This window comes from Vulpes vulpes, chromosome 12, assembly GCF_048418805.1.
Source record: "Vulpes vulpes isolate BD-2025 chromosome 12, VulVul3, whole genome shotgun sequence".
NCBI lineage: Eukaryota > Metazoa > Chordata > Mammalia > Carnivora > Canidae > Vulpes > Vulpes vulpes.
The window spans coordinates 146,613,008-146,628,199 of NC_132791.1; the positions used below are offsets into that span (position 1 = coordinate 146,613,008).

A 15,192-nucleotide genomic window follows, 5' to 3' on the forward strand; every position below is an offset into this window, starting at 1 on the left:
TTAATTATAATGACTTGATAAATTTTAATATCTTGTTGGCAAGTCCCTAACTTCTTCTTCAAGAATGTCTTGGCTCTTTTTGGCCTTTTGACTTCCATACATATTTTAGAATCAAGTTGTCAAGTTCCATAAAAAAAAAAAAAAGTCCTTTGAGATTTGAATTGTAATTAAATCTACAGATCAGTTTGGGGGAATAATTCACATCTTTAAATGTTAAATCTTCAAGTCCCTGAACATAGTATATGTCCACTTATCTACGTCCTCTTTAACAACATTCAGTAAAGTTTTATATTTTTTTGCATATATTTTGTTAGTTTCATTCCTGGGTAATTTTTTTTAACACATAAATTTGGATGCTACCACAAATGTCCTAGGTGTTATCTTCTTTGCTTTCATTTGTGAACTGGTATTTAGAAATCAATTACTTTGTAATTATATAATTATAAGGCTGCTGTAACCAGTTGCCACAAACTTAGTGGTATAGAACAACAGAAATTTATTACCTCACAGTTCTGTAGTTCAGAAGTCCAAAATTGATTCCACTGGGCTTAAAATCAAACTTTTAGAAAGGCTTTGCTGCTCTGGAGTCTCCAGGGGAGAATCTGTTTCCTTGTCCTTTTCCAGTTTCTAGAGGTGCCCACATGCCTTGGCTTATAGCTCCTTTTCTCTCCCTTCAAAGCCAGCAAAAACAGGTTGACTGACTTAGTTTTAAGGACTCTTGTGATTACATTGGGCTCACCCAGATAATCTAGGATAATTTGATCTTATATTAATGTAATCACATCTACAAAGTCATTTTAAAAATTCTTATTTAAATTCAGTTAATTCACATTTAATGTATTATTGGTTTCAGAGGAAGAGGGCAGTGATTCATGAGTCTCATACAATACCCAGTGCTCATTTTGACATCTAAAGCACAAATTCAGAGGTATCAGGGATTAAGATCTGGACATCTCTGTAAGGGAGAGGGCTTTATTCTGCCTACCATAGTAATACTGATTTTGAATGCTACAATCTTGGTAACCTCTCTTATGAATTCTTATCACTTATCTTTAAGTTCTTTTAGGTCGTCTTCATTTTCAATCAAATCACTTGGAAATAATGAGTTTTGTTCCGTCCTGTCCAATGAGTGTGTGTGTGTTTTAATGGGAGAGTGTATGTGTGTGTGTGTGTGTGTGTGTGTGTGTGTGTGTGTGTGTGTGTATTTTTCATACCAAAAAAATGCCAAGGTAAAACAAAAAGAATGGCTGGGGAAATTTTTTTTTAAAAACCCAAAATACTGGGTAGGACTTCCAATATAACATTAAATAGTAGTGATTATGTCATGCAATTCTGTTTTGTTTCTTATCTCTAATGGAATACTTTCAGTATCTCACCATTAAGCATAATATTTGATGTAGGCTTTATTTCTCTGAAATTGAGATGAGGATATGATTTTTCTCCTCTAATCTGTTAATCACATTAATTACATTAATTGATTTTCTAATGTTAAACTAGCCTCCGTTTCTGAGAAATACCCGACTTGGTCATGCATTTTAGTAGTTATGCTAATGAGTGATTATGAGCCTTTTATTTTCCTTTCATGTATGCATTATCCTAATTAGGTTTTGCAGCTAGGTTATAACAGCGTCATAAAATTAGTCACAGAAGGTACCTACTTTTTCTATTCTCTGAAATAGTTTGTGTAAGATTAGAATTACTTGTTACTGCATTGGTTTTAATAAAATTGCTGAATTTCCAAACTTAAGCTACATTGTGAAGCTCTGTACATTCTCCAACATATCTGTGTCAATGCTTTAATATTTAATTATTCAATGGAGGGAGATTGGAGGTATGAGCTCTCTCTCTCTCTCTTTTTTTTCCTTATACGGAAACTGAAGCTAAACAGGTTACATATATGCCTAAAGATCATATCAGTACTAAATGACCTACCAGAACTTGAATTAAGACTTCTCGGCTCCAAATCATTGTATAACACTACATTCTCATTGATACTCTCCAGAAGTACTGATATCTTGGCTGCCACGCATTTACATTTTCTCAAAAAAATGTTTATGGTGTCTCTATTCCTTTGAAGGTATTTCTTGCCGTTGCTTTTCTCCTTTCTTTCTCCCTGCCCCGCTTCTTCCTTATTTGTTGTATGCTGGGCTCTCAGAGACAAAAATAGGTTACTGTTTTGTAACGGTAAATATGCTCTGAGTGTCTGAGGGACATTCCTAGAAGTAAGGAGCATGAGCTTTGTAACATCCATTCAGACAGGCTAAGGAGATTTTATTATTCTTTTTGTTTCTCTTAGTTTGCTAGACTATTCATTACCTTTATATTTATATGTCCTACACTTTGCTACTGAAAGTGTAGTCTGTGGACCAGCAGAATTGGCATCTCCTTGGTGGCAAAGCAGGTCCACCCAAGAACCAATAAATCAGAAACTGCATTTTAGCAAGATAGTTTGGTGATTCCTATGGACATTAAAGTTTGAGAAACATTGTCCTATATCACCAATTAGACTATAGGATATTTGAGAACTCCTTATACCTTTTCATAACCCCCAGTTCCAAGCACCATGCCTTATGCAGAGAGCCACACACTCATGAAATGAAGTCTGTGATCATGATTTTGTAAAACACATGGCAAATCAGAATCCTCAGCTCTGACTTTGACTGTGTCAAGAACTCCATATATCGTTTAACTTCAATAGCCTTCAGTTTCTCGTCGATAAAATGAAGGAGAATAATTACATTTTTTTCTAAAGAACCCTCCTCAAATTCCAAAATGCTACACTATGACTGATAAATATCTTACAATTAACTTAATTAACGTTGATAACAATCAAAATTGTTCTGAGGTATTTTCTTTGCAAAAAATTCAACATGATACAATGGTGTTGAATAAAATATATATTAAAAAGTATCACTTGCATCCAAATAGGTTGTTATTCTTAAGATCTCAGTTGGAAAAGATAGCTTTGATCAGATGCCTTTTCTCAAGCAACAAAGCAGTGCAATAAAAGGGCCAACACTTTTGTGTTTCTAAAGTTCAGGTTCAGTAGCCTGGTATGATGGCAAACTGGAAATTGCAGTGTGGGAAAATATAGGAAGGGATGCTTTGATTTCATGAACACTATGTAGGATTATCAAACCGAATTGACATATTATACCTTAGCTGCCTAGAATTTCAAATCTTTCTAGCAGTTTTGTATTCATTCTCACCTTCAAGATATCCGAAGTACAGACAGGGTAGAGATAACAGAGTTAAAAAATAAAAAGATTGCCTCAGTTGAGAGTGTATCTGGTTGACCCACAAAATGGAGACATTTCATAATTTGACCTGTTGTTCTATCACTGGAAACCACCCCCCATCATCTTGGAGAAGAATTCGTACTTGGATGTTATTGTTCTGACTACATCATAACCATCATTGTGGAAACCATTGTTGACAACCCACAAGAGAATGAAATTTTAGTCATGATTACCACTTAGAGTTTTGGTTCCTTCGACCTTAACATCTACTTGTTTGGCAATTCTGTTCCCTAAATTAGACATTTGGTATACTTGGTCAGCCTTGAAACTTCAAAGACAACAAGCTGTCCAGCCATCTGCATGACTGTCATTGAAGTCCCCTGTGTTCTCACAGATTGCAGCTTGTCTGTTCTGAAAGATGAGCTACAAATCTATTCTGAGCCTGACTGAGCAAAGTATCTGACCAGTCTCAGAGCAACCCTGACAGTTACTCATAAGTCTAGCAGTTCCCATGCCAAACACCAAACACTACTGACAAAAGTAAGGCTCATGGCAAATGGTATCTTCCATACCATTTTGAAGAAGCACTATTGTTTCTTTCTTTATCCTTATTATTTGCCTGTTTTGTGATTATCTTATGGGGGGGGGGGGATAAGACAAAAAAATGCCTTGCAAACGTCTTGCTTTGGCATTGTCCAATTCAGCCTGTCACATGCATGTATGGTGTTTGGGAGTCGTTGCTTTGTCCTGCTTGTTTTAGATGGGTAGGAAGAGGGCATAAAGGATTTGCAGAGGTTACTCCCGAAGGGGTTTTATTTTCCCATAGAGGGCAAAATACACCCATCTCAAAATCAGAGTATTTCAAGTGGAAAGGAGAGCCAAATTCTATTCTTGCTTTCCACGTGAATTAGCTAGGTGACCCCGGGGCAATGACTTCAACCTCTAAATTTCCTCATCTGCCAAATGAAAGCTTTGGTCTACAGGCAGCTCTCGGAATCCCTCCTCCAACTGCTCATTCATTCCCTATCCAATCCGGGCCTACTACGTGCCACCAGCGCCTACAACGCTGATTCTTGGACAGCTCAAACCTGTGCCTCCACTTCTTCACGCGTTCGCTCCTCATCCTCCTTCAAAACCGGGTCCTGCATTCTCCAAGGGGATTGAAACACTTTTTTTTTTTTTTTGGTCTGAAAATACACACCGCGGGGGGAGGGGAGGGGGGAGGTTAGAAACGTGGCTCGTGGCTCGCGGGCTGGTCTTTCTTTGCAAAGGGCACGCTCTGCGTGGTAAAGGGCGCCCCAGTCCCCCGGAGAAGCAGGACGAGGGCGCCGGGGGTCAGCGAGGGACACCCGGCCGCCGCTTTCTCGGCGGGGGCAACCTGGGAAACATTTCTGGGCTCCGTCCGAGTCACGCGGCCATTCCACGGCAGGAATTGTGCAACCGGGCGAGTCGGGCGGGCGGCCGGGTGGAAAGACGCGGGGGAGGGCTGCCACCCGGGCCAACTCTCCTCCTCCCCAGGGAACCGTGGGGCCAGACGGCGCGGCCGGGCCGGCGGCGCTCCGGGGGCCCCAACCCCGGGCCAAGACAGCCTCGCCCCGCTGCAGGGGCCGCCCCGCGCGCGGCCCCGGGGCCTCCGCCGGCGGAGTGGGGGAGGGGCGCGGCGGCGGCGGGGAAGTCCGGGCCGCGACTTTCGGTTAGAGCACGCGGCTGCCCGGCGCCGCGCCCCGCCCCCGCCCCCGCCGGCCGCGCTTTCGGACGGTGACGCAGCCGCCCGCGTCCGCAGGAGTCGGCGCGGAAGCCGGGAAGCTCCCGGGGCCGCCGCAGCCTCCCGCCGCCCCCGCGCCCCGCGCCCCTCCCCCCGCGGCCCGCGCCTGCGTCTGCGCCTGCGCCGGGGTCGCCCGGGAGCCGAGGGCGGGGGGAGGGGGGAGGGGGACGCGCCCTGTGCGCGCATCCTCGCAGACGCACCTGCGGTCGGGTTCGTGGCTCCTGTCCCTGTCCTAGCGACGTGCGTGCCAGCATTAGTCACTTAGAGGTGAGGAAACAGGCCCCAAAACATCAAGTTACGTGCTTGAAGTCACACAGAAGGCAGCAAATCCAGCTCTGTCTGGACACAGCTACGTCCCGTGTCTCTCGGATCAGCCCCCGGTTTGCACTCCAGGTAACAGGTGGGACGAGGGAACGGAGAGGCGGAGCCCCTCCTCTCGGGGCAGCGGGGGCTGCTGCTTCTGGCTGCTGCTCGCTTTGGCCCAAGGGTGTCGTCGAGGTATTTTTCTCCGTGCGTGTCACGGAGTGAGCAAAGTCGGAAAGCGTTTCGCAGACCTTCTGCCCCTACTTTCAAACCATATGCTGGGATCCAGGACACCTAACGTAGGAGAGTTGTTGGAGGATTAAATAAGACCGTGTTTGCACGGGTGCTGGCACCTCGAGGATCCTCAGTACCTGTTAATTGTCTCTTCTTTTTGCAGCGTCCCCGGGGACATCTGGGCACCCCCCCCCCCCCTTCTAACACTGCAGAGGGGACGCAGTCATTTTAGGTCAGTACCCTCTCGGACAGATGAGAGATTTAGGCCACTCAAGGGGAAGATCACTTACCCCCATCTCCATCTAATTAGTGACAGAAGGCGAGCTAGGGGGCCCTGTCCTTTGGAAGGGTGCAAGGGCTCTTGCCACCTCACCCGCTTTTTCCTCCCAGAATCTCTGAGGCCAGAACGTGACTTGACTTCCTGGGAGACCTGATGACGGTGATGTGGGCAGGGACCTCCGGGAAGGAGGAAGTCAGGTCACCCGGTTCACAGCTGGCCTGTCTGCCACCCCCTCCAGAGGGACCCAGCACCTCAGGCTTGCAGCCAGCCCTACAGGCCTGGCCCTCTTTCCTGGCTAGGACTGGGCCTCTTTTGGTGGAACTACAGCCCAGTAAAAGATAGAGAGAGAGAGAGAGAGAGAGAGAGAGAGTGAGTGTGTGTGTGTGTGTGCTGGGGGCAGAAGGGGGGGTGGCTTCTGGCTCAGGAGGGTCCATATAAATGTAAATGAGGGTAGGAAGAAATATGCCGACTTTTGGATTTTTTCTTGGATGGGACAGACTCCTTCCATGGCAAATGGCTTCGGGGTCAACGCAAAATTTTGAGAGGAATTTATCTTGAATAGTGAAGCATACTAATGCAAGTTTTCTAACATCATCAAGTCTTGAGAACTGTTTGGGCTTTTTAGTCAGCACTGGAGCAGCTGTTTTTCCCTTCCAAGCCTCTATTTTGTGAAATGAGGGTAAAATACCTGGGCAGCCCTTTCCCTTGGGCACTCTGGAATGCTGGGACTATGAATGGCATCTCAGAAGAGCTAGAGCTCCAAAGGGCAGTTGGACCATGAAAGGACAGGACTCTCTCTTTTGAAAACAAAGCGCTCCTTTTTTAATCACAAAAACAATTAGTACTTATTGTACAAGGTTAGTTTTTTTTTTTTTTTCAGAATCAGAAGAAAAGGAAATCCCACACCAAGGAAACCATTGTTGACAATGTATAGCCTTAAATGTAAGCAGACTGAACGGCTTTTTTCCTTGGACAGCCTTTTTTTCTTGAATAAAATATCGTGACATGCTACTAAATATTTTCCATATATGTATTAAATGGGTACTTAGCATTCCATTACGTGTTTATTTAGCTAAAGTCCAATTGAAGGATTAAAATTGTGTCCTGCATTTTGCTATTAAAACAGCAATGAAGTGTGAGCCTTGTAGCTAAATCTTTGAGCACATTCTCAATTATTTATATAGGTAAATTTCCTAAGTGTGTTGTTTTCTGGGTCCAGGAGTAAAGATTGCTCTACAGTGACCTTTTAAGCTTGATTCTCTCTACCCTATCCCCACCCAGTGTTTTCCCAGACTTTCTGTACCATTTTTTCACCAAGAATTTATTGAACATTCATCACATGCCAGCCACAGCTTGATACAGAAATGAATATTTGTAGCACAAGGTGCATAAATGTCAAAGAAAGCTTTGGGTAGTCAGATGCCCAATTTGAAGAGGGTCTTAAAAAACTCAACACGTTTTGAGTTTTTAAAAACATTCAATTTAATTAACATATAGTGTATTACTAGTTTCAGAAGTAGAATTTAATGATTCATCAGTTACATATAACACCAAGTGCTCATTTACATCAAGTGTCCTCCTTAATGCCCATCACCCAGGTGTCCCATCCCCCCAACCCCATCCTCTCCAGCAACCCTGTTTGTTTCCTATAGTTAAGAATCTCTTATAGTGGGCAGCCCGGTGGCTCAGCGGTTTAGCACTGCCTTCAGCCCAGGGCATGAATCCTGGGGACCCAGGATTGAATCCCATGTCAGGCTCCCTGCATAGAGCCTGCTACTTCCTCTGCCTGTTTCACTTTCTCTCTCTCTCTCTCTGCCACTCACTCATGAATAAATAAATAAATAAATAAATAAATCTTAAAAAAAAAAGAGTCTCTTATGGTTTGTCTCCCTCTCTGATTTTGCCGTTTTATTTTTCCTTCCCTTCCCCTATGTGCATCTGTTTTGTTTTTAAATTCCCCATACGAATGAAATCATATGACATTTGTCTTTCTCTGACTTATTTTGCTTGGCATAATACCCTCTAGTTCCATCCACATCTGCAAATAGCAAGATTTCATTCGTTTTGATGGCTGAATAATATTCCATTATACATATCTGTCAATGGACATCTGAGCTCTCTCCAAGTTTGCTATTTTGGGCGTTGCCGTTATAAATGTTGGGCTACATTTGCCCCTTTGAATCACTATGTATCCTTTGGAAAAATACCAAGTAGTGCAATTACTGGGTCATAGGTAGCTCTATTTTTAACTTTTTGAGGAACTTCCACACTGTCTTCAAGAATGGCAGCACCAGTTTCCATTCCCACTAACAGTGCAAGAGGGTTCCCCTTTCCCCATGTCCTCGCCAACATCTGTTGTTTCCTAAATTAATTTTTGTCATTCTGACTGGTGTGAGGTGGTATCTCCTCTTGGTTTTGATTTGTATTTCCCTGATGCTGAGTGATGTGGAACATCTTTTCACATGCCTTTTGGCCACGTATAGTTCTTTTTGAAGAAATACCTGTTCATAGCTTCTGCCCATTTCTTGAAAAACCAGTTGAGTTTTTCTCACCAGTGGATTTAAGGTGAGAGGAGGTTAGTGAGGAGCATTGAAAAAGAAAGAGAGGAACAATGAAAGGGTCAGGGGGAGTTTTCTGTACAGAAGCATGGTGGCCTAAGAGCCTGGTACGTGTTCATATAACTTGGGAAAATTGTGAGTCGTCTTGTGTGTTTATACTGAGAGTAGACTTGGGAAGAATAGTGATAGAATGAGAAAAAAATTAGCCTGTTACCTTATGCTAGAAAGCTTTGACCTTATTAACACAGTAAAAAGAGAAAGTTATTTATGGAGCCTCCTAGGTCATGCTGAAATTGGATCTTCCCACTTAACCTACTGAAGAACCCTGTCTTCATTAGACCCTCAAAATCATTCTGAGGGAGAAAAAACAAAAGATAGGAAATTTTGCAAAGGAAATATCCCAAAGGAATGCAGTAGAAACTGCAAAGAACCAACCAAATTCAGGAGTAGTAAGTACTATGTCCATCACGCTGAAGAGTGTGCTATAGTAATCATTAGTAAATTTGGTCATGAGTAACTTTCTCTTCTCTACTTTAAAGAGAATGGCCTCAGTGGTAGTCCATGCCTAGAGATTATTTCAGTCTCCTATCAGGAAAACAAATCCTAGATTAATAAATCTAAAAACACGTAGCATAGATTTTAGTATGTGAAGGCCCTTTGTAAACTGTAAAGTAGTGTTCAATGAAAGATGTATTTCTGGAAGGTGATTTAATAAAACTTTTACTTATAGACAAGGAGTCCAAAACTTAAATCCAATCTCCTTTTGCACTGAGTTTTTAATTTCTATCATTTTTTTTTTCTTAGAGGTTCTGTTGGACAACTCTGAATATATTGTCTCTTGTTTCTTGCTCATATCTACCAGCTTTCATTTCTTGAAACAAAGGTTCAAAGTTAAACTAATCTGTCCCCTAGCCTCTCGGCCTCCATCAGCAGGAAAAGTGATGGATCTCTGGTAAAACCTGAACTTCAGCTAAGAACATTCCTTCCCTACCCCTCACATAAGCATTGAAGAGGGAAGCCTATGACTCTGTAAGCTCTTGAGAAGAGACCCCCTCCCACCATAAGGGTCTTATCACCACCATCTAGCATTCCAATTCCATTTTGCCTATGTCACTGTTTATGTCAAGAAGCAGACACTCTCAGATCATCCCTCATACACAAAACCCCCATGTGACTCTAAGGACAGTGAGATACTCTAGTATTTTATATCTCTCTCCTAGCTTTTCTCCCCACTGCCTGCCATACTATATATTTTATTAGTCTTCTTCTTCTAAAATGTAATCTCCTTAAGAGCCGGGGTATTTGTTTTGTTAGCTGCTTTGTCTTCAGAGATTAGAATATTATCTGACAAGTAGAAGGTATTAAAAAAAAAGAATATTTGTTGGGTGAATTAATATTAAACCTTCTTGAAACGGAAGTGAGTGGCGGGACCGGCTGACAGTAACAGGGATGAAAGGCTGTTCACAGAGCAAGTGAAGATGAATGCCAGAGGATTTGGATCTCAGCTAAAGGACAGTATTCCAGTTACTGAACTTTCAGCAAGTGGACCTTTTGAACAGCATGATCTTCGAAAAGGTTTTCCTTGTGTGAAAAATGAACTATTATTGCCCAGTCATCCTCTTAAATTAACAGAAAAAATTTCCAGCTCAACCAAGAAAAAATGAATTTTTCTACACTAAGAAACATCCAGGGTCTATTTGCTCCACTAAAATTACACATGGAATTAAAGGCAGTGCAGCAGGTTCAGTGTCTTTGATTTCTTCCAAGCTCAAACCTTTCGCTAGGTATTTTGAGAGGTAATGATGAGACTATTGGATTTGAAGATATTCTTAATAGCCCATCACAAAGTGAACCACACTTTGGGAGAACCACACTTGATGGTGGAATATAAACTCAGATTACTGTGATCTGTTGTGCTGTTCATGAAAATAGAGGAGCTGCATGTTGTTTATAGTCATCTTTTTTTTTTTTTTTTCAAGATTTTATTATTCACGAGAGGCACAGAGAGAGAGAGGCAGAGACACAGGCAGAGGGAGAAGCAGGCTCCATGCAGGGAGCCCGACACAGGACTCGATCCTGGGTCTCCATGATCAGGACGCCCTGGACTGAAGGCGGTGCCAAACTACTGAGCCACTGGGGCTGCCCTATAGTCATCTTTTTACTATAATCTTATGTACACAACATTAAAAGTGCTGACGCATGAGAATTTTTGCCTAAATAGTATCTGTGATAATTTGAAATGATTTGGGTCTTTGGTTTATGGCCATGTAACAATTGAAAGCACTAAAGGGAGATGATTTTAAAACTCTCAATTTATATGAAAACAATAGCTTTCTAGTCTTTCAAACGTTGTTGTTAATGAGTATTTTAAAACTGTACAGGTTCCGATTCAGCCTATTTTCTGGGTATCCCATAACTTTAATTGTGAATACCATGATCAGCATTGAGTCTGCAATGTTCATAGCAGCATCTTTCAAAATAAACATCTGCAATTGATTTCAGTGGCAACACTTTAAATTAAGTACAGGATATTTATATTTTACCTCATTTCAATATAGCCTGTTGATACTTATAAGAATAATACTGAATTTATTGGGCAGCCTGGGTGGCTCAGCGGTTTAGTGCCGCCTTCAGCCCAGAGCATGATCCTGGAGACCCGGGATCGAGTCCCATGTCAGGCTCCCTGCATGGAGCCTGCTTCTCCCTCTGCCTGTGTCTCTGCCTCTCTCTCTCTCTGTATCTCATGGATAAATAAATAAAATCTTTTAAAAAAATACTGAATTTATTGATGCTATTTTAGAATTGTAGCTATTCTTTGATTCTTTCAGGTTGAAAAGTATAATAAGTTCAAAGGTTTTGATTTTAGTCTTTAAAATGAAAAATTAAGTTAACCAGCATATGTTGATTACACTATTGTACTGCATAGATTTACATATCACAAGATGATTAAATTGAAAAAATTAGAATATCCATGTACATACATACTATGTATCCCTGAACAAATTCCATAATTATTTAAAAATAAATCTTCACTATAAAAATATTAAACCTTATTTCTTTTAAGTGATTTGTTATTTTTTTCTAAGATTTTATTTATTTATTCATGATAGACACACAGAGCAAGGCAGGACACAGGCAGAGGGAGAAGTGGGCTCCATGCGGGGGAGCCCAATGTTCAATTTGATCCCAGGACCCCAGGATCATGACCTGAGCTGAAGGCAGATGCTTAACTGACTGAGCCACCCAGACACCCCTGTATGTATTTATTTTAAAGATTTTATTCATTTGAAAGAGAGAGCACGAGCAGGGGAGAAGGGCAGAGGAGAGGGAGGAACAGGCTCTCTACTGAGCAGGGAGCCTGATGTCAGGCTCAATCTCAGGACCCCCGGATCATGACAACTGGCTGAGCCACACAGGTGCCCGTCTGTGTTACTTTAGATTATAGTAAAAGGCAATTTTCAGCTCTACTCAGAATTAGAAGGTAGTTTCTAAAACCACTTTTTTGTTCACTCTCTGAGTTCCACTTCAGTTTTATTTGAATGAAACTTTTCCCCCAAAGATGCCCCACATCACTGGGGATTAGTTATGAAAACCTTGAAGATTAATGATTAAATTGCATTGGCAGTGAGAGGAGCTCTCAGAATCTATCCCAGCAACTTCAGTGTTTGCCAAGAAGTGTCTGATGCAAATTAGAATATTTCAGACCTGAACCTGCTCCTTTTCTTCTTTCTGTATTTTTTTTTTAAAATATTTTATTTATTTATTCATGACAGACACAGAGAGAGAGGCAGAGACACATGGCAGAAGGAGAAGCAGGCTCCATGCAGGGAGCCCGATGTGGGACTGGATCCCCGGTCTCCAGGATCATGCCCTGAGGCAAAGGCAGGCTGCAAACTGCTGAGCCACCCAGGGATCCCCCATTCTTCCTGCATTTTTTTGAGCAGGGTGACTCCTTGTGTGTCCAGGTCCAGAGAAGTAAATAAAATTCAAAATGGCATAACAGCTAGGGACCACAGCTTTGCAGCATGAATTGTGATAGTGCCTGGAAGTTCATCCTTCCCCTAGACTTTCCCATCCCACTTAGAGGTCAAGAGGCCAAAGTCCATTCCATGCCCTGACTTCTATTCTACTGTGGCTTCACCCTGCTCTTAACCGAGGTTTATATACAGGAGAGAAAAATATCTAACTTAAAAAGATGCAGTCTTAACTCTGTTTTATTTCTTTAATACCATAGTCCATGGTATCTTATTTCTGATTCCTTTTATTATTTATAAATCTTCTCTTGAGAATATTTTCTGTTTACTGGAAGTTTTAAAGATCAGATCCTCCCAGGTTCAATGCTCCCAGCAAAGGCAGAGTGACCTTTTAGCGTTACTTTAATCTTCAGGAGGTCATGAGGGTCTGAGCCTCAGCTCCTCATCTCAAATTTTTGTCAATTCTGAGAATGGGCCTTTAAGAGATGAACTCACATTGTCCAGGCTTATCATATGTATAAAATGATTTATAAATCTAGAATGTTGATATATCACATATGTGATCTTAGCAAGTTCCACTAGAAAATAAGTTCCACAAAAGGCAAAGTCAGTTCTCTGCTATATCCCCAACTGATAGTTCAGTGTGCTATATATTAGGTGCTCAGCAAATATTTGAATGCACAGTTTAATCCCTAATTGTCAGTTTTCTTTCTGTAATTAAAGTGCCATATATCTCATTGATTGTTTTGAGAATTTTGAGAGCTAATTTATAAGCATTTAGCATGGTGTGTGCCGCAAAGTAAGCATTCAGTAAATTTCTTATCAAAGATTACTTATCTAGGGCAGCCCCGGTGGCGCAGCGGTTTAGCTCTGCCTGTAGCCCAGGGTGTGATCCTGGAGACCTGGAATCGAGTCCCACATCAGGTTCCTTGCATGGAGCCTGCTTCTCCTTCTGCCTGTGTCTCTGCCTCTCTCTGTGTGTGTTTGTGTCTCTCATGAATAAATAAATAAAATTAAAAAAAAAGAGGTAAAAGATCTGTACTATATCTGTATTTTTAAAAACTTACTTATCTATCAAGTTTTTATTTTGTTTTTTACTTATTTTATTTGAAATGAAACAACAATTATAGTTGCTACAAATATTTGTTTTACTTCTCACCCGTTTGGGGGGAAACTAGTTTGAAATATAAAAATGTGTATTGAATACTCACTGTGTGGGTTACAGACACAATGTTTGTGCCACATAGAAACTGTTAATCCAGTGAAGGAGATAGACTTACAACATGACTGTATATAATAAATAAAAGGCTGCTTATGGAGCTATAGAAAAAGACACTGCACAGGGCTGGGTGCATCCTGAGGAAGGGGAGTCCAGCTGGCAGGAGGGTATAATGTCTGTTTGCTAACAAACTGAAGCTTATGATGAACAGGAAAGCATATTCCTGATGCATAAAAGAAAAGTGATGGTTTAGGGGTGCCTACGTGGCTCAGTCGGTGAAAGCATCCAATTCTTAGTTTTGGCTCAGGTCATAATTTCAGGATCATGGGATTGAGCCCTGCCTCAGGCTCTGCACTCAGCTCAGAGTCTGAGATTCTCCCTCTACCTCTGCCCTTCTCGGTCGTCATTTCTTTCTCTCACAAATCTTGAAAAAAAGAAAAGTGATATTTAAAAGATGGTTTAATTTTTAAAAGGTTATGGTTAATGTAAATTTTGTTTTCGTTGCCTCATATTCTAATTCTTCATTTATAATCCATATAGAGTGTTGTGTGGCAACTCAGAATTAATCAGATTGTTTAATCAGTTGAAATATTGTTTTTCAAACTATTATAGACACATTTTGATTTGTGTTCTACCAACAATAATATAGTTCTACCAAGTGACATCCTTTCATTGTATAAAAATAAAACTAAAAATTAAAAAAATATACATATATATAAATATCTATTTTTTTTTTGTAATTTATAATCACACTATCCTTTGGCAAGTGGAGAAGGAGATCAATAGAGGTGTAGGTGTCTCCTCCATGTGCCAAGGTCCAGACATGCATTTCCTTGTCGTCCCTTTCTGTGAAGCAGCTTTCTTTCCTTATACTGGAAATATGGCCTTCTTTGCATTTCCAGTTGTATTAGATTCCCCCCCCCCTTTTTTTAGATTTCCCCATTTTGGGAGACTTTAGCTCCTGAGCTGATTTCTAACAACCCAGTCTTTTTAGATCTTCAAATTTCTCAAGAGTAGCTGGACTTTTATGTGAAATCAACAATTTTTAAATGTTGGCAATCAATTGAGACTTACTTGTTTTTAAAGTGCAGAATAACAACAAAAAATCACCAAGGGCCATATATGGGCTTCAGTCTATCAGTTTATAATCTCTGTTCTAAATAGGATAAGCAATCAACCCATCAATCAACTCATGGTGTTCTATGTATGCAATGTAGAATACATTTTGCTAGAATGCATCCATTAGATACTCCCAGATTTGGAGAGAAAAGGCCAACTTCAGATTTTTAAAAATTTTTCTTTATAAATGTACGTGTCTAGGTTTTTTTGTTCGGGAAATATGGTCACTGTACCTACAATATGAGGAAATATAGGGCATAGTCCCAGCCCTCATGGATTTTTTTACATTCTGTGTGGTAATAGAATGTGAGATGGACTGAAATATCAAGAGATTTAAAGAAAGAAGAACACCCTGAAATTTACTAGCTCAATCTGAGTCTGCTTTAAAGGGAACTAGCTTGGGGAGCCTGGGGAGCCACATGGCTCCATCTCTCACCACGCTGAGATCACAATCCTGAGATGATGACTGAGGTTGAAATTAAGAGTTCGATGTTTAACCAA

The 15,192-nt window shown here is 41.2% G+C and overlaps 1 protein-coding gene and 1 pseudogene across 13 annotated transcripts in view; both read left to right on the forward strand.

The window, feature by feature from the left end:
- The window catches only part of JAK1 (Janus kinase 1), a 231,278-nt gene that overhangs the window by 67,605 nt on the left and 148,481 nt on the right, over positions 1-15,192 (forward strand). For 2 of the 13 annotated variants that reach the window (XM_072730708.1, XM_072730704.1), the window contains exon 1: positions 5,140-5,397. The exons of 4 other annotated variants lie outside the window; for them this stretch is intronic. The gene's annotated coding sequence lies outside the window, so the exon portion shown is untranslated. Of the gene's footprint in view, positions 1-5,139; positions 5,398-5,704; positions 5,774-6,701; positions 6,764-15,192 lie in introns of those variants that run through there. 7 more of the 13 variants (XM_072730709.1, XM_072730707.1, XM_072730714.1 and 4 more) reach the window with 6 other exon arrangements.
- LOC140594743 (proteasome maturation protein pseudogene) lies at positions 9,747-10,371 on the forward strand (annotated as a pseudogene).